This window comes from Diceros bicornis, unplaced genomic scaffold (genome assembly GCF_020826845.1).
Source record: "Diceros bicornis minor isolate mBicDic1 unplaced genomic scaffold, mDicBic1.mat.cur scaffold_267_ctg1, whole genome shotgun sequence".
NCBI lineage: Eukaryota > Metazoa > Chordata > Mammalia > Perissodactyla > Rhinocerotidae > Diceros > Diceros bicornis.
Genome location: NW_026691143.1, coordinates 324,677 through 337,067, shown reverse-complemented (window position 1 = coordinate 337,067; position 12,391 = coordinate 324,677). Strand labels below are relative to the sequence as shown.

At 45.0% G+C, this 12,391-nt stretch overlaps 1 long non-coding RNA gene across 8 annotated transcripts; it reads left to right on the top strand.

Moving 5' to 3' along the window:
• The first annotated feature begins 247 nt into the window (after positions 1 to 247).
• On the top strand, positions 248 to 12,040 carry LOC131402794 (uncharacterized). 8 transcript variants are annotated; one of them, XR_009218977.1, is made up of 10 exons: positions 248 to 773; positions 1,328 to 1,538; positions 1,682 to 1,777; positions 2,730 to 2,869; positions 4,135 to 4,238; positions 7,280 to 7,371; positions 9,858 to 9,893; positions 10,267 to 10,488; positions 11,420 to 11,568; positions 11,867 to 11,895. It is a non-coding gene; the product is annotated as an uncharacterized LOC131402794 (long non-coding RNA). The 8 variants fall into 8 exon arrangements; XR_009218972.1 differs by having other exon boundaries at positions 2,363 to 2,869; XR_009218976.1 differs by having other exon boundaries at positions 1,682 to 2,449.
• The last annotated feature ends 351 nt before the right edge of the window (positions 12,041 to 12,391 follow it).

Here is a 12,391-nt window from a genome sequence, read left to right as displayed (position 1 = left end):
GGAGCTCTACAAAATACCACAGATATGAGCGTGGTGGAGGGATGGATCTGGAGGGACTGAAGTTTTCCTCCTTGGTGAAATTCTGTGGCCACTCATGTGGAAAAGAAGAAAGTGGTTTTGCATGTCTCCCTAAGGAAAAAACCTACCACAGATAGTTCTTGAAATAGTGGATTCATTATTTTGGTGTGTGAATCTGAGAGAGGGATGAAGTAGCCTGAGGCTAGCATCACTGTCTAAAGCAGACCACAGGAGCTTCTGGAAGTGTGGTTGCCCAAATTCTCTCAAAGGAGTGGAAGCTAGATATTCTGAAATAATCATACCCTAGTTATTTATCAAATAGTTAATAAAATTTTATATGTAAACATGTACTTAAAACCACTTTACACTCTTCAAATGCTTTACAAATAGTCACAAATTTAATCCTAATATAAGACAATGAATAGGTAACGTTATTATGGGACTTTTTAGAGATATAGAAACTAAGATGGATAGAGGTTATTTAACCTTCTCAAGTGCGTTAAGCTAGTCACATTAGAGTCAGGATTTGAACCCAGGCAGTCTGGCTTCAACGCCAAGCTTCCCCTCAATCACTTCTACCATCAGATAATATTGCTTCATACTCACAGTGTTAGCACCAAGAATGTAAGTTTAGCTAACTGATCATATGAATTTTGTTGAAATTCTGTTTATTTTTCTTCCAGAGAACTCAATATGGAACACTTTTTCTCTTTTGATTCAGACAACCTATGGAGATTTTGATCCTGTACTGAAAGGTAAGGACTAGTTTTCCTCTCTCTATCAGATAGCTCACAAGGACACATCTCTAGTCTTCAGAATGGTCTCATTGTTGACACATTTTGGCTGGACCTGGGTAGGAATCTTAGTATCAGTTGATAAAAAAGGTGAGCAGTTCCTCTGGGAACTTAGAAGAGAGATGACTATGAACGGTGCCTGCCTGTGACTAAGATACCTGTGAGCAAGAGGACGTACACTTCAAAAGATTGGACATGCATAGCCAGAAGCACAGACTCATCAGCCAACGTGTTTATCATTTATGGTGACACAAGTAGATTAATAAATGTGAGCATTGCAGGAAACCATTATTTAACCACTCAGAAGGTGTGGATCACTACACCACAGTGGGATGCTTCTTTTATTCCATGTCACCACTTTTTCGATACCTACCATGGGAGTCTTTCCTTTGCACACCAGAACTTTGACATATCTGGATTTAAACACTCTCTATGGACAGTTAGCCCCTCTAAATACCAAGAAGACTTTTTCTTTACCAAATGATGCCTTGAACATTTCAACTGCTCATTTGCAGGAACTGAATGTGGAAATTTTTGGAGTGTCCATTCAATGCCTCCCTGGAGTCTCTGCCAAAGGAAACATTAGACACGACTCTGTCTGGATCCAGCTACTACATCTATGATGCTGTGGATGTGGTGGCCTGAGCCCTCCATGAAATACTTTTTATAAAAGCAGAACAGGGGTCCATAATGGATGCAGGCCAGCTCATGTTTCTCCCTTAGCAGGTAAAATTCTCCCTTAAATAGGATTCTGATTATTGTTCTTTTAGGATCCGAGAGTTATTTTATTTGGGTATCGAATTGTGATTGTCACATTGTCACAGATCAGCAGTGACTTGTGCATAATGAATTACTGTTCTTTCTTACAGGTTGCAAGTAAACCTCTAATGATTGTAGGGTCTAATTAGCAACAGTGTCAACTCTTTTAACTAGAAATAATTGATTAAAAACTTTCACTGTGAGAGGTAAGTGTTCAAGAGAAAACAATGACAATTCATCCCAGGGAATTAAAAAATTCAGGGATTTCCAAAATCTAGTTCTGGCCCTATCCCTTGATATCTTAAATGCTTCTGGGGAAAGGACAATTTATTTGAACTTCCTGCATTTTTCTAGAAAGGCTACTGATAGCTAAATAAATATTTCCCCATTGAAATTTAAAATGACTTTTGGAAGCAAGGAGTTTGATCCCCTTTTTACAGATCAGAACCCCAATACTATGAAATATATTTTAATTCCCCAAGTCCTTATCAATTCTACTTAGATGAATTTGTACATGAACCTAGACTTATATAAATCCAAAACCTATGAATAATGTGTCATGAAACTCTTGCTTTCAGGTATGAGGAAGTGAATGTCATGTCAGATCTAAATACACACATTTGTTGTGAATATATATTTGTTCATGTATATATACAACCATATATATAGTTATGTATTATACAAATATCAGTTGTACATTTATATAGAAATTATATCAATTAATGCGTGAAGATTCTGTACTAGGAGCTTTCATCTCTTCTCTCTCATTTAATAAAATATTTTGTTCAAAGGTAGGAAGAAGCAGGCTGTCTTTCTTTGTCTCTTCTTGAGCTCGAGGAAACTCCCTAGCACCCCTAAAGCAAACCTCATTGCTCAAGGTGCAGCTCAGGTTTAGCCCCACAGCACTCCCTGGACGTGGAATCTTCAGGAATGGTTTAAACCTCACCATGTGCTCTCTGAGGGCAGACAAGAATGCCTGCTTCCTTAAGCGTGCAGAATAGTAAACACTCCCCAAATTGAACTTATTCAGAGGATGACTAATATAGAGGGGAAAAAATCTAATTGCTGGGCAACTCAGTATCCCCACCAGTTCGAATCTGGGTTTTCTGCCTTCAATTTCCATGCTCATTTCATTTCCCAATTATGTCTCCCTTTTAGCTCCACCCATTCCTAAGAAACACCCAATTTAAAAAAAGCACTGGAGCTCACGTGTCACTGGATGAGAAAAGAAACTCTGTGTCACAGCATGTAATTCTGAACTATATGATTTTCCTAAAGGTCTTGGACTTCAGGTGAAAGTAAGGGAGTTTGTTCCCCAGGAACCACGTGGTCAAGGTTTCATCATACATGAGGAGCTGATAGACTGGGCCATGCGATTCAAAAAGGTTGCAGACAAGTCAATCTTGGATTAATCATCTACATCACAAGATAGAGAGCATATATGAAAATAATGGTGAAATCATTTAACTCATAACAAAATTCTCATTTGTTGATATAATTTTTCTTACTGTCCAAGAGATATTGAAAGGACACTTGTAATTAAAGAGATATTCCGGAATTTTGAAATGCTTTATACATTACAGCAGGACAGTGAGGCTACCAATTTAATAGGATGAGCTGATAAAAAATTGATTGAATTCCCATTTAAGCTGAAAAAGTGTCAATCTCATGTGCTTGCAAATTTATTGCTCTGCATGCATTGTGCCCTGAAGATATAACAGATGCTGACGACCTAGACTTTTGATGATTTAAAGATACAATTCAAATTGTCTTTTGCCATACGCTTTTCTTCCAGAAAACAAATTTTATTCTCTTTAACGAAAATCAAAAGAATTGACATTGAGGGTTTTTTTTAATATTTCAATATTTTATTAATTTTCCTTATATTTCCATCTCTTCATCCCAACTTTATACATTCTTGTAGAAAAATTCACCATCATAAAAAAAGATTCTTTTGGCTCCCAAGGAACTGCATTCTTCCTCTTCTTCAGATTTCCCTTTAGAACTCAGTCTTGTAAGCCATCCCTCAAGATGCTATATTATATCATTCAAGCCTGTCCCTGTGTCTTTGGTGTATAATCTACCTGACATTAAATACATTACTAAATAAATTCAATAATTACAATTTGTACTAATCAAACAATTCTCATATAAATGCATTGTATGAATTAAAATATTATTTTTTATTAAGGTAAAATCTGCTTATAGTTCAAAAAAGTAATCCTGGAATACCATATTCAGAATCACATTTGTTATTGCCAGATGCCCCATTCCATAAAACAAACAAGTGTCCTAGTCATTGAGATGGAAAATTTTTTAAATCAGTACGTATTTTCGTGTTGGGAACTCTTTTCTGCAGATTGACCTTGATTTTATTTTGCTTTCCCTGGGTGCATCAATCATGTCAAATCTTATAGGTGATCTCTAAGATAAGTTTTGAGATAATTTAAACAATATTATCAATTATTCAATATTATTAAATAAAAAGATATTATCCAATTATATAGTATTGTTCAGTATCATCAATAATTCTCTTCTTTCAAACTCCCCACTCTGGGTGTAGGACGTTCTGTCAGCCAGGATTCAGGAACATCCCTCAGGAAGAGAGAGCTACCTGCTGCTTTGTCTGTGTATTGTGCCCAGAGAGAGAAATATGTAATCAGACAGGTATGAACTGGCAAAATTACACAATCACTTTCTCTCACCTCTTCTTTGTCTCCAAATAAAATGTAAAGGATCTGAGAGTAACCAATAGCATCACATTTCTTCATTATTTTCTATTATTTCATTCACTCATTCAATACATTCATTTAGGAAATCAATACATCGTTTCCATGTTGGGAGTTACCTTGATCTGGCTTCCTTATACTCACATTGTTAGGTTCTGCTGAAGCAGCTCTTCTCAAGGGAATACAACCCTTAAACCACATGATGTGTTAGGCAAACACTTAGAGATTCCGTAGCACCGTATACTCATCTTGATCACAGAATAACACACATGGAATTATGATGGAAGTAAGTGTGGGTGTCTTTAGCACATGCCTCCTATTCATATCTTTACACCCAAGGTGGCGAGCACTATGCCTTACACATAGTAGGTGTGCAAAAACCAGAACTAAAGATTCAATAAATGAATGGACATATTATATTATTATTACTCTAGTAGAAGACATAAACAATGAATTGAGCATGCAAACTTGATAAGATAAAGGCTCTGCTTTCCAAGAAATCATAGTGAGGTACATGTGAAAAAGAATAGCAGGGCAATTTGAAAAGTGCCAAAATAAAGGTAGTTAGAGGTTAGCAGAGTCAACAAGAGTAGATAGTGTTACTTGGATAAATCAGATAATTCTTCATGGAAAGCTTATGTTTGAGTTGAGCTTTTAAAAATATGGGGGGATTTTTCAGTTAAAGATGAAGAGGGCCTCTTGGCAATAGATGTTTGAGCAACAAAAGTTATGCAAGATTAATAAGTTCTGGAGACCTACCATCCAACATGGGCCGATAGTTCACAATACTGTACTGTAGACTTAAAAATTTACTAGGAGGGTAGATTTATGTTAAGTATTCCTACCTCAAAAGAAAAAAAGTATTTTAAAAAAGGAAGTTAAATAAAAAAATTAAAGAGGACAGGAGGAAACATTTGGGGGTGATGAATAGGTTAAGGACTTGAGTAGTGATGGTTTCACGGGTGTATATTATCTCCGAACACATTAAGTTGTATACATTAAATATGTACAGCTTTTTGTATGTCAGTCATACCTCAATAAAGTTTTTTTTAAATGTTTTCATGTGGCATATTCAGACATTCAGAATATGACTAATATGACTGGAATGAGATGATAAAAGACTGATCATGGATGATGATGGAATAGGTAAATAATGAAAAAAAATCCCATCATATTTAAAGTACAATATTCCAGTCTTACCAAACAAAACAGCAAACAATTCATATATACTTATTACCAAAGTTGTCTCTACATTGCTAAATGTTCTGTCCAGTAAGATAATTCATGAAATAACATATTACAGAAATAATAATGGGCTGGAGGAAAGAGCATGTTTACAAATTATGTTTGTTGTTAGAATGCATCTGGCTATAAATTAAAAAGAAAAAAATCTAAAAGTGTCTTTTAAAAAATATTTATTATATCCCATAAAAAAGACCAGAGTAATTTACTACGATGATTCTTTGTGCCAGAAAAAATAAAAGCACAATTGTTGCATTATAAAGATGGAGAAGGAAATAGGTTTCATTCCATTTGTTATTTACTTGATGAATGATGTCATAGATATCACTTTTTACAAAAAAATAGTGAAAGAATTAAAAAAAAGGCCATGATAGAATGACTCCAGGTTTAGGGAAAGGAATGAAGAAAAGCTATTCAACATCCAGCTACCTGTACAGTCTAAGGGTGCACGGAAAGCATCGCCTCCAGCCCCGCCCCTGGAGCTGATTTCCTCCCACTGTGAAGTCGGCCTGACTTATTCCAGCCCCACCCCCGCCTCTTCCCGCCCCTGGAACTGGTCTCCGCGGACAACCTCCTGGCCTGGTTCCGCCCGCAGCCTGGTCCCGGCTCATTGCCCCGCCCGCACCCTTGTCCCCCCCACCCCCGGGCCTGGTGTCACTCACACCCTTGTGCCCGCCCACAGCCCGCCCCTAGAACTGGTTCCCGCCCCTAGATTCCGTCCCTGTCCCTGGTGCTGACCCAGCCCGCGGCCCAGCTTCGCACTCACTCTAGACACGGGAGACCTCCCCCGAGGCTGGGGTGCGCGGCCCCGCCCCGCCCGCCCGCCGCCTCAACCCGGAGCCCCCAAACGTCCGTCCTCCCAGAACGCCCGCCCGAGACCGGAAGCGGAAGCGCGGGCGGCGCCGTGGATGGAGCGGGAGGTCTGCGCGGTGTGTCCAGTCTTCTCGGCGCGGACCGCATTCCCGTGGACTTTCGGCCGAAGGGGCGACGCGCGGTAAGCGGCGGGCGGTCCCGGCTCCGGTCGCGGTCCAGGGAGGGGCCTGGGCCGCGGGCAGCCCCGTCACGGCCCGGCGTCCCTCCGTCCCCCCGGAGCCCCGTTTCCCCCGGGCTGTTCGCTCAGGGCGCCCGAGGCTGCTGTTCCTCCCGGCTCCGGGTGCCGCCGGCCCCTCCTCAGAGTCCCCGTCACCGTCCTCCGTGTGATTTTGTCCCCAGGGGGCTTATCCGCGTCTGGAGGCGGTGTTTGGGTTGTTACTAATGGGGCGCTCCTGGCATCTAGAGGGGGAGGCAGGGATGCTGCTCAGCGTCCTCCAGGGCCCAGGACGGCCCGACAGAGAATCATCCGGCCCCAGATGTCAATGGTGCGGAGGTTGGGAAACCTGCTCCAGGGCCTGAAAATCTCCTGAGCCCTGAATGAAGTGTGGGAATTGTTTACCAGTCAGCGAGCCACTTACAGGGGCCATAAATGACAAGCTTGTTTAAAGGGTCCGGAGTCACCAAAAAGTCTCTGTCCAGCCAAGTGAGTTGAGCGACTCAAGTGCACACAGCACGGAGCTGCTTCTCCCATCTTGGGGAGCAGGTGACTGGATAGGAATCGGGAAAATCCAGTCTCAGCCAACAGTTACAGTTAAATCAGTAAATACGAAAAAGAAAAGTAAGTGTGGTGGGCTTTCCTTCCATCACCTGTATTACTCCCTGTAAAAGGCCTCAAAAGCAGTCTTTGTTTTTTTTTTCCGTTAGAAAAGAAAAGTGTCTGTGGGGCTCAAGTTTGAGTTGAAACCAGGCTCAGGGTCCACCTGTCCTCGCTGATCCGTGGATTTCTGTGTGACCAGGTGAGTACCCTGTGGACCTCGTACCAACAGGTTCCAGCAGCCTCCGCTGTGCAGAAGACCTGCCAGTGGGCTTTCCTGGGCTCAGGTTGTCAGCACAAGGACTCACTGAGAGTGAGGGTATCATGAGGAAAATTATTTATGTTTGATGGATTATATTCAAGGGAAAGATGGTAAGGTTTGTGAGGCTCTGTGTGTGTAAATAATTCAGAAAATACAGTTATTTGCAAAGAAGAACACATTAAACAAATATATATGTAAATAAGTGTAAATATGTGTAACAGTAAAGAAATATAGACTTACCTGCATTCCGAATTCTCAAAAGTCAGGATTTCATATATAAATATAAATATATAAATGTTTTACGTGTATATGTAGTATTACAAGACATCTCATTAAATATTAGCAGGGATGCTCAGCAACATTCCTCAGACCTATTCAATTTGACTTCTAAAGACCTGTAAATGCTCCACAAAGATTCAAAATCTTACAGACACCTGGAGAAAAATATGATTTGAACTTCTTTATGTTAGTAACAGAAATGTAAAGTTAAATTGACCAGCAGCCGGATTTATTTTCAGCATATTGTTGTTGTTTATGAGATTTCAAATCATTTGGAGGAATATTAAGCAACACCTTTTAGATAGAAGGGTAGGGCACTAGTCTCCAAAAAGATTGTCCTCTCCACCTCACATTCTAAAGGGAATTAACTTTGCTTCTTGAATCCTTTCTGAAATAACAGTCTGGTGATTCACGTTGAAGACAATCTTGTTAAGTAATTTTATATATAATTGTTGGCCTCTCCTAATTGTGTGTGTATGTCTGTGTGCCTTTTTCATTCTAGCATTCCTGGGACGTTCTTGAGGGAATGTGTGCTTGTCATGCAGTAGATATTCTTTGAGTGCACAATTTATGGTGACCCACCATCCTCATTTATTCAGAACAGAGGGGTTTTCCAGGACACAGGACATTTAGCGTTCAGACCAGGATGGTTCCTCATCTGATGAGCCAGGCCCTGGGCCAGATGCGTGGGGACCTGGAGAACCAAACAGACCTTGTCCCACCTCCATGGGATTTATATTCTGTTAGGGAATTTGGATTGTAGACAGTTCATGATGAGAGTGATTTGGGAGTTTGGCACAAGGGGACTAAACCTGAGGGGGCAGGGAAGCGCTCTTGAGAAGGACTGATATTTAGCTTGAGAGCTGGAGTTGGGACTGGATTTAGGTGGTTGGAGGGTTAGACTGGAGTGAGGGTGTGGGAGTGTGTTCAAGAGAGCGTTTCAGGCAGAGGGACCCGCAGGAGGACACCCCTGAAGCAGAGAGCCTGGTGTGTCCATGACCTGAAAGAGGGATGGCTGAGCCGAGTCAACACAGGGGGAGGGGTGTGAGCCAGACCAGCGAGGGGAACAGGCTGGACCAGGTCAGGCGTGACTTTGGACTCTGTTCTAAGACCAGTGGGAAGACACTGGAGAGGTGCGAGCAGATGGGTGATGTGATTGGCATTTGGTCTAAGCACGTGGGTTAAAATGGACTTGAGGCTTAAGAATGAAGACTTAAGAGGCAGATAGGAGGTGTTGGGAAGAAGGTTACGAATAAGGTGATTGTTCCCTAGGCCTGGGTGATGGCTGTGGAGTAGGAAAGAAGTAGAAAGAGAAGACCTTGGAGTGTAGAACTGCGAGAAGGTAACGGTACTTTCTTGCTTGGATCTGTCAGATGGCACAGGGCACTGACTGTGCTCCTCGCTGCTGTCCGTGCAGACCTGCAGGCGCCCCCTCACCCAGGTCTGTGTGTTCACCCCACTTAGCCACTCACAGGCCTCCCTCCACATCTTAAAGGAAGTCAGGCCTTACTTGTGAGGGGGTTGTCTCAGACGGGAGACACCGAGGAGAGCCCCTCCAGGCATCAGGGCAGCCCCTTCAGCCTCTCCCTCAGCCTCCTCCCCCTCCACTCTCTCGCTTTCCACCCTCAGAAGGACCCCTGCTCAATATTCCACGTCCCCATGTTCTACCTCCCTTAGGTTTGAGAAGGTTGGGCAGCCAGTGGGGTGGACATTGTCTGTACCTTCCACTCTGACCCCCGCAGGTCCCGGGCTGAACAGAGAGCGACTCTACTGGGAGCTGAGCCATGAGAGCCAGGGCGTCACCCACCTGGGCTCCTTCATCCTGGATGGGGACAGCCTCTATGTCAGTGTTGAGGGGCTTGGCTACAGCCGTGCTTTCTGTCCCTATCATAGTTCTGTGTTGCCTCCATTGCTCTAAAGTGAGCTGTGATCCATCTCTGTCTCCTTCTGGTCGGGGTGCAGTCTTCTGGGGTGATGACTGGGGCCAGCCACCTTCCATCTCGTTTCATCCCCCCTGAACACCCCTCCCCTCTTCCCCTCTGCTTTTCCCTAAGCTTTTCCCACAAAGCTCCCTACATCCTCCCTCTCCCTTAATCCTTTATGTTCACCCCAGCTCTTGCTCAGCTCCTCTCACCTTCTCTCCACAGCTGACACCTATGGAGCTGTGGCCCTGACTACTACCAGTGAGTATTCCTGGCCCTCATCTCCTGGGTTCCATCCCCATTTGGGGTTGGGGAGCAGTGGTTCTCCTGCACCCACTGTCCTTGGTGAGAGAAGGACCTGGAAGGGCCCTAACTCATCCCTTCTCTCTCTCCCGTGTTCTGGTGGAGAGTTCCAGCCCAGGGTGAGAAAGCCTTAGTGACAGACGTGTTCTCCACCACATTTAAACCAATTAAAGTGGTTTTCACTTTAATTCTCCTAAAGCCTCGCGCTTGGTCCTCCTTTTCCAGGTATCCCGTATGTCTGTCCATTGTTCTGCCCGTCCATGTGTCTCTCCTCTGTGTTCAGTCTCTCTTGTTCACCTATCTCTCTCTCTTGGGCTCCTCTCATCCACAGGCTTGCTCATCCCTCTACTCACACAGTCACCCCTCCCCTCACTCTCATTTATGCTTCACCTGTGAATGGTGGTCCTGGGACAGCCACTGCTGGAGCCCGGGTGAGCCTGGGGGCTCCTCCCACTCTGTCCCTCCCTGATGACAGCCCTCGCCACAGCTCCCGAGCCGGCCACCACGTCCCTGCATACTTCATCATCACCTGTGCCACCAGAAGCCACCACAGGTGTCTGGGGGCCCCTTTTCCTTCCCAAGAGAAGCTCTCCAGCCCCACTCCTCCACCAGCCAGTTGTGATCCAGGAGCTGGGCAGCCACAGTGTGAGATTCTGGTTTTGAGGAAATGGTGCTGATCACAAAGATTATACCAATGATTCAGTCTGAGGCCAGCCCTCAGAGAGCCCCTAGCCTTGTGAAATTAACACACCAATATAACACTGTGTGGGAGGTTTCGGGAAGAGGCACTGGCATAGTTTGCAGAGGAAGAGCTTGCTAGAGAAAGTTTCACCTGAATAGAGTCTTCAAGAATGAGCAGGAGAGACCCAGGCAGGTAGAGGATGAAGAGTTTTTCTGGCAGAGAGGATTCCATGAGCAAAGGCTTGCACCAGAAACAATATGCCATATGCGGAGAATTGAAACGAATTTGGGTTGCGTGAAGCATGAAGTTTAACCCGCAGTACATGGATAAAATGAGACTGAAAGGTCAGCAGGAGCCAGATTGAGTAGAGCCTTGAGTGCCAGGTCAAGAAGGTTGAACTAAACACTGAAGGCCATAGGGAGCCATGGGTGGTACTAGAGCAGTGGTGGCCCTAGTGAGGTATTCATTTCAGAAAGATTCTTCTAGTGGTCCATGTAGAACATCCTTTAGACAGAGCATCCAGTGAGCCTGCTGGGGTGTTGGTCCGGGTGAAGGAAGTTAAGACCTGAGCTGGGACAGGGATGGAGAGGGAGTGTATGTGAGGACCAGTGTTCAAGGTGAATGGGTGTTACTGGGAGGGAGGAGGAGCTGAGCAGATATGCTGGTTCTGACTTGGGTGACCACACGGGTGGGTGGTGGTGCCCCTGGGAGAGAAGACGCCAGATGATAATAAGTGCAGGACTCTGGTGTGGTCTCAGGCCAGCTCTCAGTGATGGCCATCGCTCTCCCTCTCGTCTTGCAGCTTTGGGACACAACCTGAAGACCCTCACAGTCACCTTCCCCATCTCCACCCTCCAGTATTCATCAGACAGGAGCAATGGCTCAGCCACGTTCCACTCCACTGAGAGGGTCCTGCAGAGCCTGGTGAGACCCTGGTTCCAGCAGCTCCTGGTGGGTTAAATCCCACCCAGCCCCTCCCCCAATCCCTGTCCCTCCTGCTCATCCTCCTCCTCCTTCCTCCCCAGCTGGATCCTTGTTCAAGGAGAGCAGCCGGGGCCCCTTCTACACGTTTCAGACCGGTCTCCCTCAGGTAAGACCCTCCCCTGAGCATTTGCCCCTAATGACCACTTTTGTGACCACCCCTCTCTCAGTCTCCCCACTGTCCTCCCATTTCCTCCTTCCTGTTCTGGCCCCCACTCCAGAGGTTTCAGGACCTCTCTCTAGATTCCCCACGTACCTCTCTCCCCAGGCCTGAGAAGGATGGGGAAGCCACCGGTGTGGACGCTGTCTGCACCCACCGCCGTGACCCCGTGGGCCACCATGCCTCTCTGCTGGGAGCTGACAGTCTCCACGTGTCTGCTCTTCCTCTCGGTGGCTCCAGGCTCTGCACCCTGGAGTTTATGCATGCAGAGAGAACACCAGCTGCATTTCCCCAGCATCAGCTGGAACCTCAGCAACCCGGAGCCCACATCCTCGGAGTACACCGCCCTGCTGAGGGACACCCAGGACCAGGTGGGTTCTCCCCTGTCCCATCTCTCCTTGCCCTGAAGGCACCCTCATTCCTCCATCTGACTTACATCTGTTACATGGTTGTTTCAGTCCTTCACTTTCCCTGCGTGTCTGGGTTCTCTCAGTTTCCAGAGGTGATGTCCTAGCTGCCTTCCCCATTTCTCACATGGGTAAACTGAAACTCAGAAAAGGGAGTATTGTGCCTAAGGTCACACAATGAGTTAGGGGCAGAGCCAGGATTTGAAGTCAGGTCTCCCTTGCCCCA